Source organism: Aquarana catesbeiana, linkage group LG10, assembly GCF_042186555.1.
Source record: "Aquarana catesbeiana isolate 2022-GZ linkage group LG10, ASM4218655v1, whole genome shotgun sequence".
Classification (NCBI taxonomy): domain Eukaryota; kingdom Metazoa; phylum Chordata; class Amphibia; order Anura; family Ranidae; genus Aquarana; species Aquarana catesbeiana.
The window spans coordinates 75,549,917-75,571,919 of record NC_133333.1 but is presented as its reverse complement, the minus strand read 5'-3'; the positions used below and the strand labels follow the sequence as shown (position 1 = coordinate 75,571,919).

Here is a 22,003-nt window from a genome sequence, read left to right as displayed (position 1 = left end):
CAGCTTAGTGCAGCTACAGGCCATTAGTATGTCTGGAAGGCCAAGAAGGAGAGGCAGACAGTCACAAGCCAATAAGAGAGGGCAAGCAGGCTCTGTGTCTAGTGCTGGTCGTGGAGACGGTGCATCCTCATCAGCACGTGGCCATGGGACACGCTTGGCCTTTTTTTCGGCAGCTGGCCATGTTGAGCCGCAACATGCGGAAGACTTGGTCGAGTGGATGACCAAGCCGTCCTCATCCTCCTCATCCTCTCTCACCCATGCCCAGGGTACTTTGTCTGGCAAAGCAGCGGCCTCTTCCCTCGGCTCAATGTCATCAGTGACTCCTTCCCTAGCCCCACCATGTCCTCCTGAGGAGTCCCTCGAACTGTTTGACCACAGTGTTGGGTACATGCTCCAGGAGGATGCCCAGCGTTTGGAAGGCTCTGATGATGATACTGAGCTCGATGAAGGCAGTAACACGAGCACGGACAGAGGGGGTGCCCAAGAAGGACAGCAATCTGGCAGTCATGCTCCCCCTGCTGCAGCATACTGCCAGGTTTGCTCCAGTGATGAGGAGGGAGGGGATGATGAGGTCACTGACTCAACGTGGGTGCCTGATAGGAGAGAGGAGGAGGAGGTGGTACATCACCAACGAGGCAGGATGCCCTCCAGGGGCCAGCCTAAGGGCAGCACATTGACTGCATCACACCCCAAAGCTCCACATGTGCAGGGCGCTGCAGTCTCTGCGCGTTATTCAAAAAGTTCTTTGGTGTGGGCCTTTTTTGAGACGAGTGCATCAGATCGCACCGCTGCTATTTGCAACATATGTCTCAAGCGTATCTCGCGCGGCCAAAACATCTCCCGCTTGGGTACCACATGCTTGACCAGACATATGTTGACCTGCCATGCAGTTCGTTGGCAAGCGTATCTAAAAGACCCACACCAAAGAACAAAAAGGACCTCTGCTTGCTCCTCATCAGCTGAGATTTCCAACCCCACTAGACCTTCAGTCCTCTCTGAGACCTGCACTGAGAGGAATGAAGGTGTAGAATTAGGTGTGTCACAGCCACGTACTTGTGGGCAATCTGATTTTGGTACACCGACGTCAGATTGTACCAGGCAAATTTCCCTGCCCCAGCTGCTGCACCGCCGAAAGAAGTTTGCTCCCAGCCATCCACATGCCCAACGGTTGAATGCTAGCTTGGCAAAATTGCTAGCACTTCAACTGCTGCCTTTTCAGTTGGTAGACTCTGCCCCCTCCTGTGAGTTTGTGGAATGTGCGGTTCCTCAGTGGCAGGTACCCAAACGCCACTTTTTCTCACGGAAGGCGATTCCGGCTCTCTACCAGCATGTGGAAGGCAATGTCCATGCCTCGCTGGACAGGGCGGTCAGCGGTAAGGTGCATATTACCGCTGACTCATGGTCCAGCAGGCATGGACAGGGACGTTACCTAAGTTTCACGGCGCATTGGGTGACTCTGCTGGCAGCTGGGAAGGATGCAGGACAAGGTGCAGTAGTGTTGGAGGTTGTTCCGCCACCACGCCTCCAAAATGCTAATGATTGTGACACACCTCTCTCCTCCACCCCCTCCTCTTCTTCTTCCTCCATGGCCTCTTCCTCGGAACCAGCGGTGCTCCGTAGTCGTTCAAGGGGCTACGCAAGTACGCAGGCCAAAAGATGCCATGCGTTGCTTGAGCTGGTGTGCTTGGGGGACAGGAGCCACACTGGGGCAGAGGTTCTGTCAGCTCTGCAGGGGCAGGTTCAGAGGTGGTTGACGCCACGCCAACTTAAGGCAGGAATGGTGGTTTGCGACAATGGCACCAACCTCCTCTCTGCCCTCCGACAGGGACAAATGACCCATGTGCCCTGTTTGGCTCACGTCCTTAACTTGGTGGTGCAGCGGTTCTTGGGCAGGTACCCGGGCTTACAGGATGTCCTGAGGCAGGCCAGGAAAGTCTGTGTGCATTTCCGCCGGTCATATAATGCCAGTGCTCGGCTGACGGACCTCCAAAAGGAGTTTAACCTGCCCAAGAACCGCCTAATCTGTGACATGCCCACCAGGTGGAACTCAACGTTGGCCATGCTGCAGCGGCTGCACACGCAGCAGAGGGCCATCAATGAGTACCTGTGCGACTATGGCACCAGGACAGGGTCAGGGGAGCTTGTTTTTTTTTCCCCACGCCAGTGGGCCATGATCAGGGATGCATGCACTGTCCTGTCACCATTTGAGGAGGCCACGAGGATGGTGAGCAGTGACAGTGCATGCATCAGTGACACTGTCCCCCTTGTCCACCTGTTGGAGCACACGCTGCGTGGAATAATGGACAGGGCACTTGAGGCAGAACAGAGGCAGGAAGAGGAGGACTTCCTTAGCTGTCAAGGCCCCCTTTATCCAGACAGTGTTCCTGCGTGCCCGCCGATCACACAGGAAGAGGACGAGGAGGAAGAGGAGGAGGAGGAGGAGGAAGATTGTGTCAGTATGGAGGTGGAGCCTGGCACTCAGCATCAGCAGCAGTCTTTAAGGGATCAGTCCCAAGAAACACATGGACTTGTACGTGGCTGGGAGGAGGTGGCTGCGGACCATGTCGTCCTTAGTGACCCAGAGGACTCCGGACCGAATGCCTCAGCAAACCTATGCTGCATGGCCTCCCTGATCCTGCAAAGCCTGCGGAAGGATCCTCGTATTCGTGGTATCAAGGAGAAGGACCAATACTGGCTGGCAACCCTCCTTGATCCACGTTACAAGGGTAAGGTTGCGGACCTTATCTTGCCATCGCAGAGGGAGCAGAGGATGAAACATCTTCGGGAGGCCTTGCAGAAAGGTCTGTGCAACGGGTTCCCAGAGACTGGGAGGTTACAAACTCCTGTTTCTGGACAACGTGTTGCTGAGGCTTCGGTCAGTCAAAGAAGGAGCGGTGGAGAAGGTGGCCGTCTGACCGATGCGTTCAGACAATTTTTTGGTCCGCAGCCCCAAGGTATGATCGGTTCCAGCAACCATCGCCAGCGTCTGTTTTACATGTGCAGGAATACCTAGGGGCAAGATCAGACTTGGACACCTTTCCCACCGAAAATCCTCTGGGTTACTGGGTCTTGAGGATGGATCACTGGCCAGAGCTTGCACAGTATGCAATTGAGCTACTGGCCTGTCCTGCATCCAGCGTTCTTTCGGAACGCACATTCAGTGCTGCTGGAGGCGTGGTAACCGATCACAGGGTGCGTCTGTCCACTGACTCGGTCGATCGACTGACCTTCATAAAAATGAATGAGTCTTGGATCACCACCAGCTACCAAGCACCTGATGCTGATGTAACCGAATAATTTTTTTTGAAATCTCAGATCCCTTCAAAGACTGCCTATGCTGATGCTGAGTGACTATCCCTGAGTAATTATCCTCTTCCTCCTCAATCATCACGCTGATAGCTTGTAAGAACATTTTTGGTTCTGGGTGCCACCACCAGTGCCTAAGGCACAATTTTTCAGCCCCTGTTTAACAGGGGCGTGTAATTACGATTTTTGATGTAATACTTTGCAGCAGGGCTCGTTCCTGCATTCCAACTAGAGTGTCTGTGAGGGGTTGCAGTGTTGTGGCACCAGCACCAGTGCCTAAGGCCCAATTTTTCAGCCCTTGTTTAACAGGGGCGTGTAATTACAATTTTTGATGCAATACTTTGCAGCAGGGCTCGTTCCTGCATTCCAACTAGAGTGTCTGTGAGGGGTTGCAGTGTTGTGGCACCAGCACCAGTGCCTAAGGCCTAATTTTTCAGCTCCTGTTCAACAGGGGCATGTAATTACAATTCTTGATCTAATATTTCACAGCAGAGCCCTGTGAGGGCTTACAGTGTTGTGGCCACAGCAACACCTAAGGCCCAAATTTCTGCTGAGTATATAGGGCAGGACCCTACTTTCAAACAACTAACTTACAAACGACTCCTACTTGCAAACGGAAGGAGACAACAGGAAGTGAGAATAAATCTACCCCTAGGAAGGGAAATTCTCTCCTGTAAGAGTTAATATGGGAAAAACATTTCTCCTTTCCACTGATGCTTTCCAATCCATTGGGACAAAAAGTGAGGTGAAATCTTCTGAAGAGGAGGAAAGACAGCAAAACAAATGTCACAGGGGTGATAACCCTTCCCTATGTTTTCCAAAAAGCTTAAAAAAGATTTTTTGGCTGGAGCTAAACACGTTAAAAATGTACCCGTTCAAAATTACAAAGAGATTCTACTTAACAACAAACCTACAGCCTGTATACTGCTGTTCAGAGTATATAGGGCCTGGTGGCCCCACACTTTTCCTTATTTTAATTTGGGTGCGGGGTTCCCCTTAATATCCATACAAGACCCAAAGGGCCTGGTAATGGACTGGGGGGTACCCATGCCGTTTGTCTCACTGATTTTCATCCATATTACCAGGACCCGACATTACATTAAACCCGCAAGCAGTTTTAAATGAGATTTTTTCCTTTAAAAATGACATTTGGTGCAGGGACTATTCTAAACACGGGAAACACGCATCACTTTACAGGCATACTATAGACACCCCTCAGGTACGATATTTAAAGGAATATTTCACTTTTTTTTTTTTTTACTTTAAGCATCATTAAAATCACTGCTCCCGAAAAAACGGCCGTTTTTAAAAGTTTTTTTTGCATTGATACATGTCCCCTGGGGTAGGACCCGGGTCCCCAAACCCTTTTTAGGACAATACCATGCAAATTAGCCTTTAAAATGAGCACTTTTGATTTTGAACGTTCGAGTCCCATAGACGTCAATGGGGTTCTAACGTTCGTGCGAACTTTCGGTCCGTTCGCAGGTTCTGGTGGGGGGTGTTCGGCTCATCCCTAGTGTCCACTGTTCAGCCTGATGTGCCCACTGTTCAGCCTGATGAGCACGCTTTCCGGTCTGATGTGCCCGCCTTCCAGCCTGATATCCTGGTACCCGCCTTCCAGCCTGGTGTCTCATTGCCTGCCTTCCAGCCTGATGTCGTGATATTGGTATCTCAGCCTGAGGTTTCGGTGCCCGTGTCGCTGTTCGGCCTAATGTTCCAGAGCCTGCTGCCAAGCTCGACGACCCAGAGCTTGCTGTCCAGTTCGACGACCCGGAGCTTGCTGCCCAGCTCGACGACCTGGAGCTTGCTGCCCAGCTCGACTACCCGGAGCTTGCTGCCCAGCTCGACGACCCAGAGCCTGCTGCCCAGCTCGACGACCCGCTGTCTGCTGTGATGTGCCTGCTGTCTGCTGTGATGTGCCTGCTGTCTGCTGTGATGTGTCTGCTGTCTGCTATGATGTGCCCGCTGTCTGCTGTGATGTGCCCGCTGTCCGGTTGGAAGTACCCGATGCCCAGTCTGACTTTCCCTCATCTGTTGTTCAGTGTGAGGCCATTAACTTTGGACAATTACTTCTAGTTGGAGCGTCCGGAGGCCGCTCCTTTGAGGGGGGGTACTGTCAGCAAAGGGTCCGTCCGCTGGTAAGATATATCATTTGGCATGCAGTACTGGGGTCCACCAGCAGGTGTCTCCTGGCAGTTTGGAACTGTCAGGGGAATCTTTCCCTGCTGGTGTTATTTCATCTTTTGGCCGCAGTACTGACATCCACCAGCGGATGGATCCTGGCAGTATGGAGCAGACAACACTCCCTGCGCTCAGGTGTTACATGAAGACAATTATTGTCAGTCCCATAAATACCCGGCAAGCCCTCACATGCTTGCCTTGGTATCTCTCTCCTTGAGCCCTGACCTTGTTTGCCTGTTTATCGATCCTGAGCCTGCATCTAACCTTGTTCCCAAGCTTATCCTGACCCGGTCCCTTCTGTGTTCCTGTACCCTTTAGCCCGATCCATCCCCTCTCGGTCCCGTTGGTTCCCTGTCCCTCATTTACTGATCTTCCTGTGTATGACCTTGGCTTGGCTAACGTTTATGCTTCTGAAATATCCCTTGTCCTGCTGACCTGCCATGTATGACCCTGGCCTGGCTGACATCTGTGATTCTGGTACTGCCCCTTGCTGTATATATTGTTGTTGTTGGTGGGTTTGTTGGGTTGGTTGTGCACTGTTTGTATTTTCTGATTTATCATCTATTTTAATAAATATCATTATTCACTTTACATGCATTTTGGGTTATCTCTGTGCAGTCCACACAGTCTGGTCTACTAAGTCTCCTGACAGAGTCCTTCCTGGAACTCGCTCTTCTCCCTGCCAATGAGGATACAGGGGAAGGAGCAGATCGGGCGGCCGTGGTTGTGTGAGTGCTCGCATTATGCAGTTTCAGCGAGCAGAGGGAGGGGGGAGGACTCACCCGCAGGAGCTGACTGGGGATGCTCTCCCTCTTAGACATTGCCTTTTTGTAAAAAAAAAATAAAAAATGTTTTTTTAAAATTGGGGGGGGGGGCTCACATGGTGGGGCACAGCATAATGTTGGGGGGGGGGGGGGGGTCAGGGCCCCCTCTGCCCCCCCCCCCAGGGATGCCATTGTGCATAATGTTGTAGAACCACCCCCTCCGAAATCCGTGATGTTTTGGGATTTAAAAGGCTTTCTTGGATGTGGTAGATGCTATAGCTGCATAAGAGTTCCGACTAATATAAGGAAAGTAAAGGAATTCTGCAATCCTCTGACTAGTCAAACCTATAGCATTAGGGATTTTATATCATGTGATACTGTGGGAGTTGTATATGTGGTCAAATGCCCCTGCAATTTATTGTATGTTGGCCGCACTATAAGAGCTCTTAAAGATCATATGGAAGAACATGTTAGAAACACACATAAAGGTTTCGACAAGCATTATTTATCCATACATTTTAGAGATGTTCATAATCAGAGCACGATTGGGATGCGATTCTGGGGTATAGAGGCGCCAAAGCATCACTGGAGGGGTTCTAACTATACCAGAGAAATAAGTAAGCGAGAATCTTGGTGGATACACCAGCTTGGCTCATTAACACCTGGTGGTTTGAACAAAGAGTTCGACCTGGGATGTTTTTTAAGCAATCACTAATAGTCAGTCAGTATACCATTGTTATTTAGTTTTTTGATTCCTACTTGCGATCTATTCATGTTTTAGGGGTGTTCCATAGATCTCATAATATAGTAGCACACGCGATAAGGGCGCTACATACATATTTTTTTTATGACTAACGCCCATGGTCTATGTTTACCACTCATATACACCTTATGAGCATGTTGGTTGGCTCTACATGTATTATGTACCCATGTACCCATATGTGTGTGTGTGTGTGTGTGTATATATATATATATATATATATATATATATATATATATATATATATACTTAACTGTATTATTTATATTTATGTTAATTTTAATTTTATTTTATTAAGATTTTATATGGGTTGTTTAGTTAGTTATTTGTAAAGGTGGCTATAACCCCCCTTTTGACATTATTTAGTACAAATATCTTAATGTGAATAAAGATTGAGCATTTTTAAACGTTCCCCTGGGCGGTGCATTATGGGGCATCGCATGACGTTTAGGTAGTGACTAATTATAATCACATACTGTTTTTTATTCATGTATTTTGGAATACTATTTTAGATTTATATTTATTTATTTAACGACTTATTTCAGTATATTCTCCGTGATATTATACATCTAGGTGATTGGTTTTGTATCTGATATGAGTTGGTATGGTGTGATGTCCGTCAACCTCCGACCTGGACAATAACATTGCAACTTTATATTAGATGATCTTTTTCTCTAACGAATACTGGCGATTAGTGCTCATTACATTGTGCTTACTGATTAATACATTGAGATCAGTTGGTTATCAGCTGTGTCTGAGTTTTACTTAGCTCATATTATATCTTGTAGCCTAACACTAGAATGTCTGCGGACCACAGCAAAATGGCTGCAGGGATTGTATTTAAAACGATAGATCGGCTGTCCAATCAGTATTCCCCTGATGATGACACGTGATCCCTGTGTCGAACACGTGTAGAGGAGGGGCCAGGACGGTGCGAGAGACAGCTGACCTGCCTATTGAGGAGACGCACACCATACCCTCACAAAAAGTATTGTACTTGCCATGTTTAGAGCAGTGCACTGACGCACCTATATATTGTGAGTACCCCTTTTGGGGAGAGTATCTATATCTTTTAATAAATTTTAAAACGGTATTATACGATGTAGTTTTTTCTTTCCATCTATATACTCTTTACTGCATTGGAGCCTGGGATCCTGTGATCTACTTAGAACCCGTGGTGGTTCACAAGCGTGGTTTGACTTTGTCTAGCGACTTGGTCACACGCTTTGAGGTGAGCGCTTTACCTTTGGGGTCACCGAATCGCACCATTGCATGGTCTGTGGCACTTTGAGAGTTACTAGCAAGTTTGATTGTATCACCAGTGGACATCACGTTTAGGCACCTTTATACCTTTTGTAGGACGTCATAGTGAACTATATTTTTTGGTTCCATTGAGGACTTTTTTACACATGAACTGTGTGACACCAAATTACTTTTTGTTTTGTTTTTTGCACTTAGCACTTTTTACTTGCTCATATATATATTTATATTGTAATAAGTATGTTTATTTGCACATTTGCACTTTATGCGTTTATATTTTGCACATTTGAGTAACATTATCATTTAGTTATGCATATTGACATATTTGCACTTTGATGCGTTTATATTCATTTATTCATTGCACTTTCAAGTAATGCTGTGATTCAGTTCTGCTTATTGGTACTTGTGCACTATGATGCGTTAATATGTCATATTTCACATTTGAATTTGCATTTATTACTTTGATGCGTTTATATGTATTTATCATATTATACATTTGTATTCTTATTTATTAGTATTCATCTATTATTGGGTCCGCTTACCTTGTAGAGGTATTTTGTTTCCCTCATCCACATGCGTTTATTTAGACGCAGTTGTTCTATAATGCTATAATTTAGTAGCATGTCTAACACACTCTAGCACAGCGTAATCTTTTTTACATTTGTCATTTGCACGCGTATGAGACATGTTTAACGCACACAGCTGAGTAGTGTTTTATTACATTTTGTGTGGCTCGCAGGATCTTTCCCATCATTGTTTTTAACCACTTCCCGCCCGACTATAACAGAATGATGGCCGGGAAGTGGTTCTGTTATCCTGACTGGGCGTCATATGACGTCCAGCAGGATAACATGCCGGCGTGCGCTCGCGGGGGCGTGCAGCGCGGCGATTAGATAAGAATCCTCTGACAGAGGCTTCTTACCATGTGATCAGCTGTGACCAATCACAGCTGATCATCGCGAGAACCAGGAAGTGCTGGTAAACGGCATTCCTTGGTTCGCGCTGACAGGGAGAGCCGATCGGCGGCTCTCCCTGTTGGGGGGGGGGGGGGTGTCTGTGCTGATAATCAGCACATTGATTATCAGCACAGCCCCATCAGATGTGCCAATTAGCTGCCCAGCAGTGCCCCAATAATAAAGTCTGCCAGTGCCAATCAGTGCCCATCACAGTGCCAATCAGAGCCCACCACAGTGCCAATCAGTGTCCATCTCAGTGCCCAGCATTAATACCTGTCAGTACCTGCCCAATCAGTGCCATCTATTAGTGCCCATCAGTGCCGCCTGTCAGTGCCCATCAATGCCGCCTGTCAGTGCCCAACAATGCCGCCTGTCAGTGCCCATCAGTCCACCTACCAGTGCCCATCAGTGCTGCATATCAGTGCTGCCTATCAGTGCCCATCAATTATACATATCAGTGCCCATCAGTGCCACCTTTTCAGTGCCTACTCATCAGTGGCCGTCAGTGAAGGAGAAAACAACATTTTATAACAGAAGCGAAGAAAAACTTTTTTTTTCAAAAATGTCGGTCTTTTATAGTTTGTTTAGCAAAAATTAAAAACCGCAGAGGTGATCAAATACCACCAAAAGAAAGCTCTATTTGTGGGAATAAAATTGTAAAAATTTAGTTTGGGTACGGTGTTGTATGACCATGCAATTGTCATTCAAAGTGAGATAGCACTGAAAGCTCAAAATTGCAGGAAGGGGCAAAAGTGCCTGGTATTGAAGTGGTTAAAGGAGCAGTGATTTTATTGATGCTTAAAGTGAAACAATAAAAATGAAAAAACGGAAAATTATATACTCACCTTTCTGTAATGACGCATCTTCATGGCAGTACACACTGGGTTGTGGCTCCGCCCCCAGAACCTGACAGGATTGGTTAACTATAAATTTGAAGGGGAGACATCCTGCTGCATTCTCTGTAAATATATCACCATAAAACGGGGTGGGATTCTGTGTGCTGCCATGAAGATGTGTAAGGAAAGGAAAATTACGGAAAGGTGAGTATACAATTTTCCGTTTTCCTGACGCCTCTATGGTAGCACACACTGGGAAATAACTCGCCAGTCGGGTGGGTGCAATAAAATAATATTTATTCGTTATAATGCAGAAGAATTGGCTCTAACAATGGATCTACCGAAGTCTGCCATAGCTAAGTGAGCACTCTATAGTCCACTCTAGTGAGAAATGAAATCGTCTCCGGTGAGACCCTGCAATATGCTGCCCAGGAGGTAGCCACTGCCCTGGTTGAGTAAGCCCTGATGCCTTCAGGAATTGCCAGATGGCAAATGGAGTATGCCTTCTTGATGGATTTAACTAACTAGGAGGCGATAGTACGTGGGGTAGCAGCTTGACCTCGTCTTTTTCCATGGGGAATGACCATGAGGGAATCCATCTTCCTGAAAGGAGTTGTAGCCACAAGGTAACTAATGACGGTTGTTTTACCATCCAACGCATGAGGTTCGCCTTGATCATTAGTAAAAGATGGTAAGACAATGTCTTCATTGTAGTGGAAGGAAATTGCTACCTTCGGAATGAAGTGGTCTGAAGGTCTCAGTACCACTCTATCAGGAAAAAACACTAAGTAAGGTTCCGATGCCATCAGTGCTTGGATCTCAGATACCCTCTTTGCTAATGTAATTGCAATGAGAAAAGACAGTTTCAGAGTTAGATCCCACAGTGAGATTGATTCAGATGGAGTAAAAGGAGGATTGGTGAAGGCATCGAGGACTACTGAGAGGTCCCATGATGGGAAAACTGGTTTCTAGGGAGGTTTAATCTTCAGACAGGCTCTCAGAAATTGGATTACCAGAGGGTGTAATGCCCACCTAGTGCCTGTTTTGGCAGACAAAGTGGATACTTGTACCTTAGTAGTACTGAGACCTTTGAACTTAAGCCTTTGTCAACTCCCGACTGGAGGAACTCTAGAATATGAGGAGGCTCTGGGAAAATGGGATTCCATCCCTTTTGCTGTGCCATGGAACAGAACTTACTCCAAATTCTTGTATAGGTGGTGTTGGGGGTATTTTTCCTGGCTTGCATCAGGGTTGATATTACTTCCTGAGAACAGCCTTGTTCCCTTAACCTAGCCCTTTCAACTTCCAGGCCATCAGATGCAACTTCTCCGGAGCTGGGTGTAGGAATTGGCCTTGAGAAAGCAGATCCGGGGTTACCGGAAGAGGAATTGGAGGCTAAAGGCTGAGTTGCAATAGGGTCGTGAACCACGGTCTTCTCGGCCAAAGTGGGATTACAGCGATTTCTGTGGCTGAAGATCTCCGGAGCCTGGACAGGAACCTCACAATTAGCGGGGTTGGAGGGAATATGTACCCCAACTTGAAGTTCCATGGGTAAATTAGACAATCTATTCCCTCGGCTGATGGGAATGACGCTCTTGACATCCGACACTTGGCATTCGCAGGCGTGGCCACTAAGTCGACCTCTGGTATTCCCCAAGTCTCCGTAAGAAGGGAAAAGGCCTGGAGGCTCAAGGACCATTCGTTGTTCGAGAATGTCTCTCGACTCAGATAGTTGGCTAACATGTTTTGTGCCGCAGGGACATTTACTGCCCTTAAGTCTGTTAGGACGGACTTCCTCCATCAGCGTGTAACTCTTGGTACCCCGCTGCTTCTGGATATAGGACACTGCCACTCTGTTGTCCATCTGGATAAGCACATTCTTCCCTTTCAGGACTGGTGCAAATGCCATGAGAGCCTGGAAAGCTGCCCTGAGCTCTAGTATATTTGATACTACACCCTGGGCCTGGAACTGCCATTGGCCCTGAGCTGCTTGATCTCGAAAGTGGGCTCCCCAACCGCTCTGGCAGGCATCCGAAGTGACTACTTCCGGATCTGGTGGAACTATCGGCCTGTATCTTCTTAGGTTGCTTGGGTGTGTCCACCACCATACCGATTGCTTCATTGATCTGGAAATGGGAATGGTCTGATGCATCAATACTCCATCCCACTGCCTTAGAAAGGAGTTTTGCAGGACTCTCATGTGCCATTGTGACCACTGCAACATGGGTAGAGTTGCAGACATGGATCCTAGCACACTCAAACAGGTTCTGGCTGGTAGATGCCTTGCTGACAATAATCTCCGCAGCTTCTGTATTAGAGGCTGAACTTTCTCCTGAGGGAGTTGAACCCTGTTCAATTTGGTGTTCAGATCCGCTCCCAGAAATAACATATTTTGTGAGGGTTGCAAACTGCTCTTCTTCCAATTGACTAGCCAACCGAAGTCTTGGAGAGTCATGAGTAGCATTTTCCGATGACAGAGCAGAGTTTCCCGATTTTCTGCTAGAAGCAGGATATCGTCCAAATAATGGTGAATTCGAAGTCCCTTTTCTCTGAGGAGTGCAACCAAGGGTAGCAGGACCTTGGTGAACATCCTGGGAGCCGAAGAGATGCTGAATGGGAGGCACTGGAATTGGAAGTGACATTGGTTGATGGCGAATCGGAGAAACTTCTGAAAGGCGGGATGAATCGGGATATGTAGATAAGCATCTGACAAATCTACTGATAGCATGAAGTCACCCAGGTTCACTGCCAGAAGTATGGACTGGAGGCTTTCCATCTTGAAAGCCTCTATTTTGATGTTTCTGTTGAGATTTATTAAATCCAATACAGGCCGCAAGTCTCCTGTCTTCTTCTTTACCAAAAATAAGGGGGAGTAGAAACCCCTCCAATTTTGACATGATGAAACTTCTAGAATTGCTCCTTTTTGCTTTAATTCTGCTACATATTTTATTAGTAACTTCCTTTTGTTTAGCGAGGATGGCAGTCTGGTTGATTGGAAGTGATTTCCTGGGAGTCTGCCCACAAATTTCCATTTGTGTCCAAATCTGATTGTGGATAGTGTCCACAGATCCTTTACATGACTTGACCAGATCTGTATGAAGTTTTTGAGCCTGGCGCCCACCTGTGCCGGGTGGGAAGGCGACTTTTCAAAAGGACTTCTGCTGCTCTCCTGCCGGGGTAGTCTTGGACTTCTGCATCCTCAAGAAGGAAGGCCTTGCATTTTTCCAGTCCCTTCTAAATTCCCTACGGGACGGTAGGATTTAGCTTCCCTGTATTTATCAGGAAGGTTGCGTCTGTAGGATCCGACTTCCCTCCTGTTACTTTGGAGATGGCGGAGTCTAATTTAGACCCAAACAGGTTTGAGCCATCATATGGGATTCTGCACCAGTTTGTTTTGGATTCAGTATTGGCCATCCACGGTTTCAGCCACAAGGCCCTTCTGGCCGTGACTGAGGCTAGCATTGATCTTGCTGAAGACCTTATAATATCGACTGAGGCTTCTGCCATGAAGTCGCCTGCCAACTTAATTTCCTGAAGAGAGGAGATTATTTTTCCCAGTTCAGTGCCGTCTTGAAGGTCTTTCTCCACCCTGGTTGCCCATCCTGAGATGGTTTTAGCTACTACCGCTGTGGTAATTGCTGGTCTGCAAGTGCCCCCGGCCATGGAATATGCTTTCTTCAATTCTAGATCCAATTTCTGATAAAGAACGTCCCGAAAGGAAACTGCGTCCTCGATTGGCAGAGTGACATGCCGGGCAAGACGCATAAAGGATGAGTCGACGATGGGAACGTTAATCAACAAATTGACTTTAGACTCTTTCAAGGGGTACATCTTCGCCAGTCTGTTGGTGAGACTGGACCACTTATCAGATCTTTCCCACTCATCTTTAATTAGATCTTCCAGTTCACCTATAAAAGGGAAGTATTCTAGATCCTTTTTGAAATTTGGGAAGTATTTTCAAACTTTTTGCGGTTCCACTTTATCTTCTTCCCAGCCGATCACTTCCTTAACTGATTTTGCAAAAGGTTCAACTAGGGAAAAATTGATGCCCGTGGACATCTCCTGATCCTCATCTCCGGAGGAAGATTCTGATGCTTGGGTGTGATGGAAGTCTGCCGATGATTGATTGTGCTGGAAGCAGGCCTATTTTAGCGGTGCCGTTGTCTCCAATATGGTTCTCGTACAGATTCTCTTGCATCTGATTCTTTTTCCTTTGTTGCTTCATTGAAGCATGATCGGCAGGCTAGTTTATCTGGCAAGGCCAGCATGCCGCATACCCAGCAAGTGTTTGCTGCAGGACGGGTGTGGCGGCTCTGGTGGTGTGATGAGGTGACCGTCTGTGGCGTGACCGACTATGACGGGAACGGCTGTGGCGTGAGCTGCTATGTCTTCGTGGCTGGAGGAAGATCTTGAATGGCTTCTACGGGGCCTCCTGCTTGAAGCATGACTCAATCTTCTTCCATGCCTGGAACTTGCGGCTCTTGACCTGGTAGGACTGCCAAAACGCAGCGTTAGTGGTCCGGCTCTCTTTTTTTTTTCTCCCCTTCTTCAATACTTACCCATGATGGACGGCCTCTTACCTAGTTTGCTGATGGTGGTCTGCACGGGCAGTGGTCTCCATAATGTAGTGATAGGCAGCCTGAACAAGAATAAAAAGAAAAAGTTTTTTTTTTTTTTTTTTAAAAAGGAAGGGATGGAGAGAGCCTGGGGGCAGAAGGTATGACTTACCTGAGTTGCTGAATAAGTTCTGTCAAAGCAGGAGCAAAATCCAGTTTCCCCCATTGATGCGGCGGGGTGGACGTCGGCACGTGATGTGCGTTTGACGTCGGCACAGGGGAGGGGCCCAGCACCGGCCCTACGGGAGGAGGGAGACGAGGCGTCCAGGAGCTCTGAGATGCCGTGCGGGATGAGAGACGGCGAGGTGCCGGCATTCGACTGAGCGCCCGGTTCCCCTCTCACACCGCTCTCATACCGCTCCCCCCCCCCAGCCAGGATTACCGAAGCAACGGCGGTAGTACATATCCGCCACGGGAAACAAGCAGGGCTGACGGGTATGCCATCCCCCTTCCCCAGCTCTGCGTGACGAGCAGCTGACAGCCCCAGCGAACCATGAGCCTCCCACAGGAGGGTTACAGGACGGAGTTGCAGCTGACCACTAAACTCGTGGGCATCTGAGAGCAAGATCTACAGATCCAAGAACTCAGGGTGTCGCTAGGCTGCTCAAGAAGAAGCAAGGTAGGAGAAGCTTCCCTGACATAACTGAATGACAGTGGACACAAGCGGGTATGAACTGTATGAACTGTACGGGTCTAATTGAGAAAACCTGAAGTGAGTCTGGGAGACCAGTATAACTGGATTAACTGGGGCGTTTGTTTCTTCTGCTATCAGCCCAAATTTAAAAGGACTAGATTACTGGGAGCCCCTGATCTCACCCCCCAGCCATATAAATTAGAGAGGACATTTGAGCTGAGGTGCTGAGACGCCTTGAGAGTGTCCAACTCTTCCCCCCCACCGGTCCCCCTCTTGGTTTTCTCATTTTCTCTCCTCGATAGGGGTAAAGGTATTGTGTGGCCCGGAAGGAGAAAGAAACGGCACAGACACTGTAGATACCTAATACAGTTTATAGATCCCAGCGGTACGGCGGATCCTCTTCCATATAGCCCACAGAGGGATGGAGATCCCAAAAGAGTGAAGCGACTAGCGGGACGACGGTGACATCTGTTAGAACTCAATCACCAGCAGAGGCAAATTAGGATCGAGACCGGAAGAATGCGAGACCGGTCATCAAGAACAACAGAACCCCATAGTTCAAGAGAAAGCTTAAATACTAGCTCCATACAAAAATATTTAAAAGAAGCTAGTTTAAAGAGCCCAGGAATGGAGGCGAAACACACGGGTACAAAGAAGAAGGAGCAACAGAAACAAAAGGGGGGACAGGGGGACAAGACCCATGAAGAGTCGGCCCCGGAGGGGGTACCCGCAAGCTACATGACCGAAGAGCAGCGAATGATGGCCCTAGCCCCGAGTAAATTAGACATGAGTGAAATGTTCACAAAACTGGAAAATAAACTAGAAAGTGTGATTAAAGCAGAAATCTCAAATGTCCGCTCCGACATGGGCCACCTCCTCCGCAGGCTGGAGGAAGCCGAAGAGGCCTCAGTGCTCCAAGCCAAGGACATTTCAGATTTAAAAGAACAAATTAGGAATGTACAAAACGAAAACCGCCTGCTGACGTACAGACTGGAAGAACAGGAGAACCAGAGCCGACGACAAAATCTCCGTATTAGATCCATCCCGGAACAACGCAACGAAAACTTGGAAGAGAAGATGAGGAAGATATTCAATCCTTTGCTGGGCAGGCGAGAAGACGAAATATTAAGAATCGATAGGGTCCACAGAGTAAGGAAGCCCCCCCATATAAAGCAAGATTCCCCCAGGGACGTCATTGTAAAATTTCATCAATACGAGGACAAAGAAATAATCTGGAAAAAATTAAAGGGGGCCCCCCCAATAAATTTCGAAAACAGAGAGCTGCAGATCTTTACGGACCTTTCAGCTGGTACACTGGAGAGGAGAAGACGGATGAGACCAATACTCGACCAACTTAGGAAGGCAAACCTAAAATACAGCTGGGGGTTCCCAACATCCCTGATCGTAACCAAGGACGGAAGATCATACAGAATGAGATTCATGGAAGAAATGCAGGACTTCTGTGGCAGTCTGGGCATTCCCATCCCTGACTTGTTACAGAGATAGAAGAGGCAATGGGGTGGAGGCGTGGGAGGAGAGGGGGAGGCGGGCGGGGGGGGAGCGGGGAGGGGACCCCTTCTTTTTTTTTTTTTTTTTTTTTTTTTTTGTCACTGTTCCCGCCCCCCCCTCTCTCCTTCCTCCTTCTCCGCCTCTCCTCTCCACTATTAAAGGGATGTTTATTTCTCAGGGTCACGAGACTAACGTACTTTGGGACAGTGGCCGACACCGAGAGGTGGAGGGAGTCTTGGGACGGGCAAGCTGCCGGACAGCCGTGAATAGACAGAACGTAGGAGGAGAAGCGAGAGAGAGAGGGGACGGGAGGCTAAAGAGGATAGAAGAACATACGCATGGTCCTGGCGGGAGGGGGGGCGGTGGGAGCTGGGATACATCTGTGGGGGGGGGGCGCTTGGTGCTCCCACCTCCCTCGCCCTTTCCCTCTCGGGGGGGGGGTGACGGAGGCCGGTGTCTGGAGCCAACCCCTGGAGGAGAAGTCATGCAGTGTGGAATGGGAAAAATTTCCATACGGGCGGGCTTTCGGCGAAATGAGCGCCACGGGGTGGTGGGGGGGGACGGGAGGGAAGGGGAGGCGGGCGGGACCGAGGGGGGGGAGGGGGGAGGAGGAAATTGGGGGGTGGGGGAGGGTGGTGGTGTCGGGGGGGGGGAGGGGTTTAGGTAGAGGGTGGGATCAGAAGTGGGTGGAGGAGTCAGCAAGACGGGTGCGAGAGGAGCAGAGGACAGAGGTTAACGGTTGCTCTATTGACTATGTCCGAGATTAAATTTATATCCTACAATGTAAAAGGGTTAAACTCACCAAGGAAAAGACACAAAATAATGGGGGAGCTGAGTCTCATGCGTGGGGACATAGTCTTCCTGCAGGAGACCCACCTGACCCATGAGACAGGGGTCAGGCTGTTCTCCTCTAGGATCCCTCAATGGGTATACGGGGATTCCCCTACCAAGGGGTCTAGGGGAGTCGCTATAGGGCTCTCCAAGGCGTCTAATTTTTCGGTGAGGGATAGACAGATAGACCCCGATGGTCGTTATATTTTCCTAAAGGGTTCAATTGGACCTAGATCGTTTACGTTGGCCAATGTCTACTGCCGTAATAAAAGTCCAACCAACTTTCTGGGACAAGTACTGGAGAAGTTGCTGACATTTGGGGAAGGGGAAATGGTCTTAGCGGGAGATTTAAATTTTTGCCTAGACCCTGCCCTGGATAGTACGTCCCGTGCTCAGGAGATAAGGAAGGTGTCACTAAGGGCAATAAGACGAAAACTATTCCACAACCAGTTAATGGATGTGTGGAGAGTGCAGCACGCCAAAGAAAGGGATTTCACCTTCTTCTCCCCTGTGCACGGGACGTACTCCAGACTAGACTACATTTTTGTAGACCACAATTTATTGGAGAGGGTTGTGGAAACCAAAATTGAGATAATGTCCCTCTCAGACCACTCCCCAGTTACGATGAGGCTAAAACTACCAGAAGTGGTGGCAAGTCCTTTCTCGTGGAAGCTGAATGAGGACTTGTTCAGGGACCCCGCAGTGATAGAGCAGATCCAGAATGAGGTGGATTTTTTCTTTAAGACAAATGATACTGGAGAAGTATCTCCTCCCATTTTATGGGAGGCACACAAGGCCTACATCCGAGGGACTCTTATAGCCATAGGTGCAGGTCGGAAAAAAAAAAGGAAGGAAGAAAGGGAAAAATTGATCGAGGCAATATTCAATCTGGAACAAGCACATAAAAAGGGGCAGGACCAGGACTGTTACCGCTTATTGGTCGCCAGGAGAGAGGAGCTGAGGGACAGGATGGAGCAGGATGCCAGTAGAACCTTCAATTTAATAGCAAGGGATAAATACCTCTGGGCAAACAAATTAAATAAACACTTAGCCAGATTAATAAGAAAAAAAAGGAGGCGGAATTTTATAGATAAAATAAAGAGCTCAGGAGGGAAAGAGATAGCGACCAGCAGAGGTATGGCAGAGGAGTTTAGAAAATTTTACGCTGACCTCTACTCACTAGGGCGAGGGAAGGAGGAAGTCAGGGCCCGGGCAGCTAGGAGCAGGGCTTTTTTAAAAGAAGCAGGTTTAAAGGTGTTGCCTATAGAGGACAGGGATCTCCTGGACAAACCAATCAAGGAAGAGGAAATCATATCAGCCCTAAGAGATTCCCCGAAGGGTAAGAGCCCCGGCCCCGATGGTTTCCCTACCATCTACCTAGAGAAAATGAAACATATACTAGCCCCTAGGCTGTGCCAATACTGGAACGAATTGGGCACTAAGTATGAGATGGAAGGCGAGGCATTGTCTGCTACGATAACTCTGATACTGAAAGAAGGGAAGGATGCCGGGCTGTGTTCCAGCTACCGGCCCATCTCCCTGTTAAACGCGGATGTCAAACTATACGCCAAGGTCATGGCTAATAGGCTAAAGAGTTACATGGCGGAGCTGGTGCACCCGGACCAGTCCGGTTTCATCCCGGGAAGACAGTGCAGGGACAACGGGGTTCGGGCAGTCCTGCTCTCGGAATTCTGTAGACTTAGGGGACCCCCAGCTCTATTCCTATCGATAGACGCCGAAAAGGCATTCGACAGGGTAGACTGGGGGTTCTTGATGAACACCCTAGAAGCCATGGGGTTCGGGCCCAGGTTTATTTCCTGGATCAGGGTCCTATATAGAAGTCCAACAGCAGTAGTAAGGGTGAACGGTGCCATTTCCAAACCTTTTGAGATGGTAAATGGTACTAGGCAGGGCTGCCCGCTCTCCCCCCTCCTGTTCGTCCTGTCCCTGGAACCGCTCCTGGCCTCCATTCGGAACAGTCCGGACTGCAGCGGAGTAAGGGTGGGAACGGAGGAGCACAAGTTGTCGGCGTTCGCCGACGACGTCCTATTCTTTGTCTCAAATCCTAGGATAACACTTCCTAACGTGCTCCGTATCCTCAGAACATATGGAGAAGTCTCCAATTTCAAAATAAACCCCGCCAAGTCCGAAATTTTAAACATCAGTCTACCCAAGCAGGAAGAAGCCCACCTAGCTACAGTATTTCCCTTTCCCTGGAAGAGAGAGATTGGGTACCTGGGAGTTATGCTGGTCAATACCATTAAAGGGTTATTCCAAAAAAATTTTATACCACTGCTAGACGATATTAGGCAAGAGGTTAGAAGACTGCGGTCTAGGCCTCTCTCATGGTTCGGACGAGCAAATACGGTCAAAATGATGATCACTCCGAAAATCTTGTACAAATTCCAACTGCTGCCGATCCCTATGCCAAGATACTATCTGAAGGTTTTAAGGAAATTAATCAGCGAAGCTGTCTGGGGTGACAAAAAACCACGTATTGCTTTTTCAACACTGAGTAGAGGGAAAAAAAAGGGGGAATAGCAGTTCCCGATATAAATAGGTACTATATTGCAGTAGTGCTCTCACGGATCACGGAATGGAGTAAGAAAGGGACGGATAAACGGTGGGTGGATATCGAGTTCTCTTTAAGTAATAATAACCTAGCACAGTCACTATGGAATCCTCCAAAGTTTAGAGCACTCAGCACTAACACATCTATACTAACGCAAAACACTTTTAAATATTGGGACAAAATACATACACAGCACAAATGGACATATAACTCACCGTTGATACACATGAAAAATAATTTATTTTTTGAACCAGGGAGGAGGGAGGTGGGGGGGAACTGGCTAAAGGAGGATTCCGTTCAATTGAAAGATTTCACTGATAAGGGTAAAATACGCACTTTCACGGAATTGAGCAGAGAGTCAGAACTCTGGGTGATTGACAGATGGAGGTATCTCCAGCTTTCCCATTTCATCGGAAACCTACCGAAGCCTCTCAGAGGTATGGAGGAGCTCAGGCCATTGGAGCAACTCTGCACGAAAGAACACACAGGGGGTGTTATTGCCCAAATATATAGAATTTTGGAAGCAGAGCAGGAGGGGGTAGGGCCTCCGTATGTTAAAAGGTGGGAGCAGGAACTGGGGACACAGTGCAATAGGAATATGGTAGAAAAAATTTTGAGTTTAGCTCACTACACATCACTAGATAGTAGGAGAACGGAAATCCACTATAAAGTCTTAGCAAGATGGTACGTCACCCCAGACAGAGTCAATAAAATGGACGGAACAAAGGCTAACACCTGCTGGAGGGGGTGCTCAACTGTGGGCTCGATGGCCCATATTTGGTGGAAATGCCCCACCATAAAGGCCTTCTGGAAAAGAATTCTGGCATTTATAAAGGATATTACGGGGAGGGAAATTAAGGAAGACCCATGGGCTTGCCTCTTTCATGGGACTCAGGAAACAGTCAAGAGTTATAGATCCTCGCTGGTCCCTATAATATTGGACGAGGCCAAGAGGCAGATTGCCTTAAACTGGCTGAAACCATCGAGTCCCAATGTGAGAGATTGGCTTCTTGGCCTCAATGATATATTCAATGTGGAGTGTCTAGATCGGCGGGGAACAGAACCTGACGAGGACTCGGAACACACTGGGAAGTGGTCAGGTTGGATTAAATTTAAAAGATCTTGGTCCTATCTGAAGGAGTTTATATAAATCGAAAACAAGAAAGGGAACCACAGATTGATAGGAGCGACTTGGTTATGATCCGCACCTAGCGAGCTACGTCCTGCGGAAGGGGGGGGGGAGGGGGGAGGGGGAGGGCGGTGGAGGGTGGGGAGGGTAGAGGGGGGGTTTCAGGGGTTAAATTTGTGCAACTTTTGAATTTATAAATCATTTTGTATCTAGAACTGCCCCTGGTGGGAAAAAAAATTTTTTTGTTATGAAAAATGAGAAATAAAGATTTAAAAAAAAAAAAAATCCAGTTTCCCTAAGCAGCTATAGCAAATACACAGGAAAGGCTGTGTTTTTAAATCTGGCGCTGACGCTCCCACGCATGCGCAGTAGCGTCCCGAGCATCCTGGCGCCATTTTGGAGAAGGGCACAGCCTGTCATAGGCAATAACCTAGCTCTGCATGTGTGCAGAGCAGAGGGGGAGTGTACGGCGGCCATGACGGCTCCTACAGGCGGCGGACAACAAGGACCAGCAATCCCCTAAGCAGGGGAACAATATTAAATGGAAGAGAAAAGGACAGGCAGGAGAGAGGAGACCACTGCAAAATTATGAAGCTTTTTTAAAGCTTACTGTGCCAGATATCCAGACGCCCCCTGAGACCACCAGAAT

General features: G+C 48.0%; 1 long non-coding RNA gene across 1 annotated transcript in view; it reads left to right on the top strand.

Annotated features, from left to right (window-relative positions):
• Nucleotides 1-7,928: 7,928 nt before the first annotated feature.
• Nucleotides 7,929-22,003, top strand: part of LOC141110041 (uncharacterized) — a 138,408-nt gene continuing 124,333 nt past the window's right edge. The window contains exon 1 of the long non-coding RNA XR_012236218.1: nucleotides 7,929-8,048. This is a non-coding gene — a long non-coding RNA (uncharacterized lncRNA). The remainder of the gene's footprint in view (nucleotides 8,049-22,003) is intronic.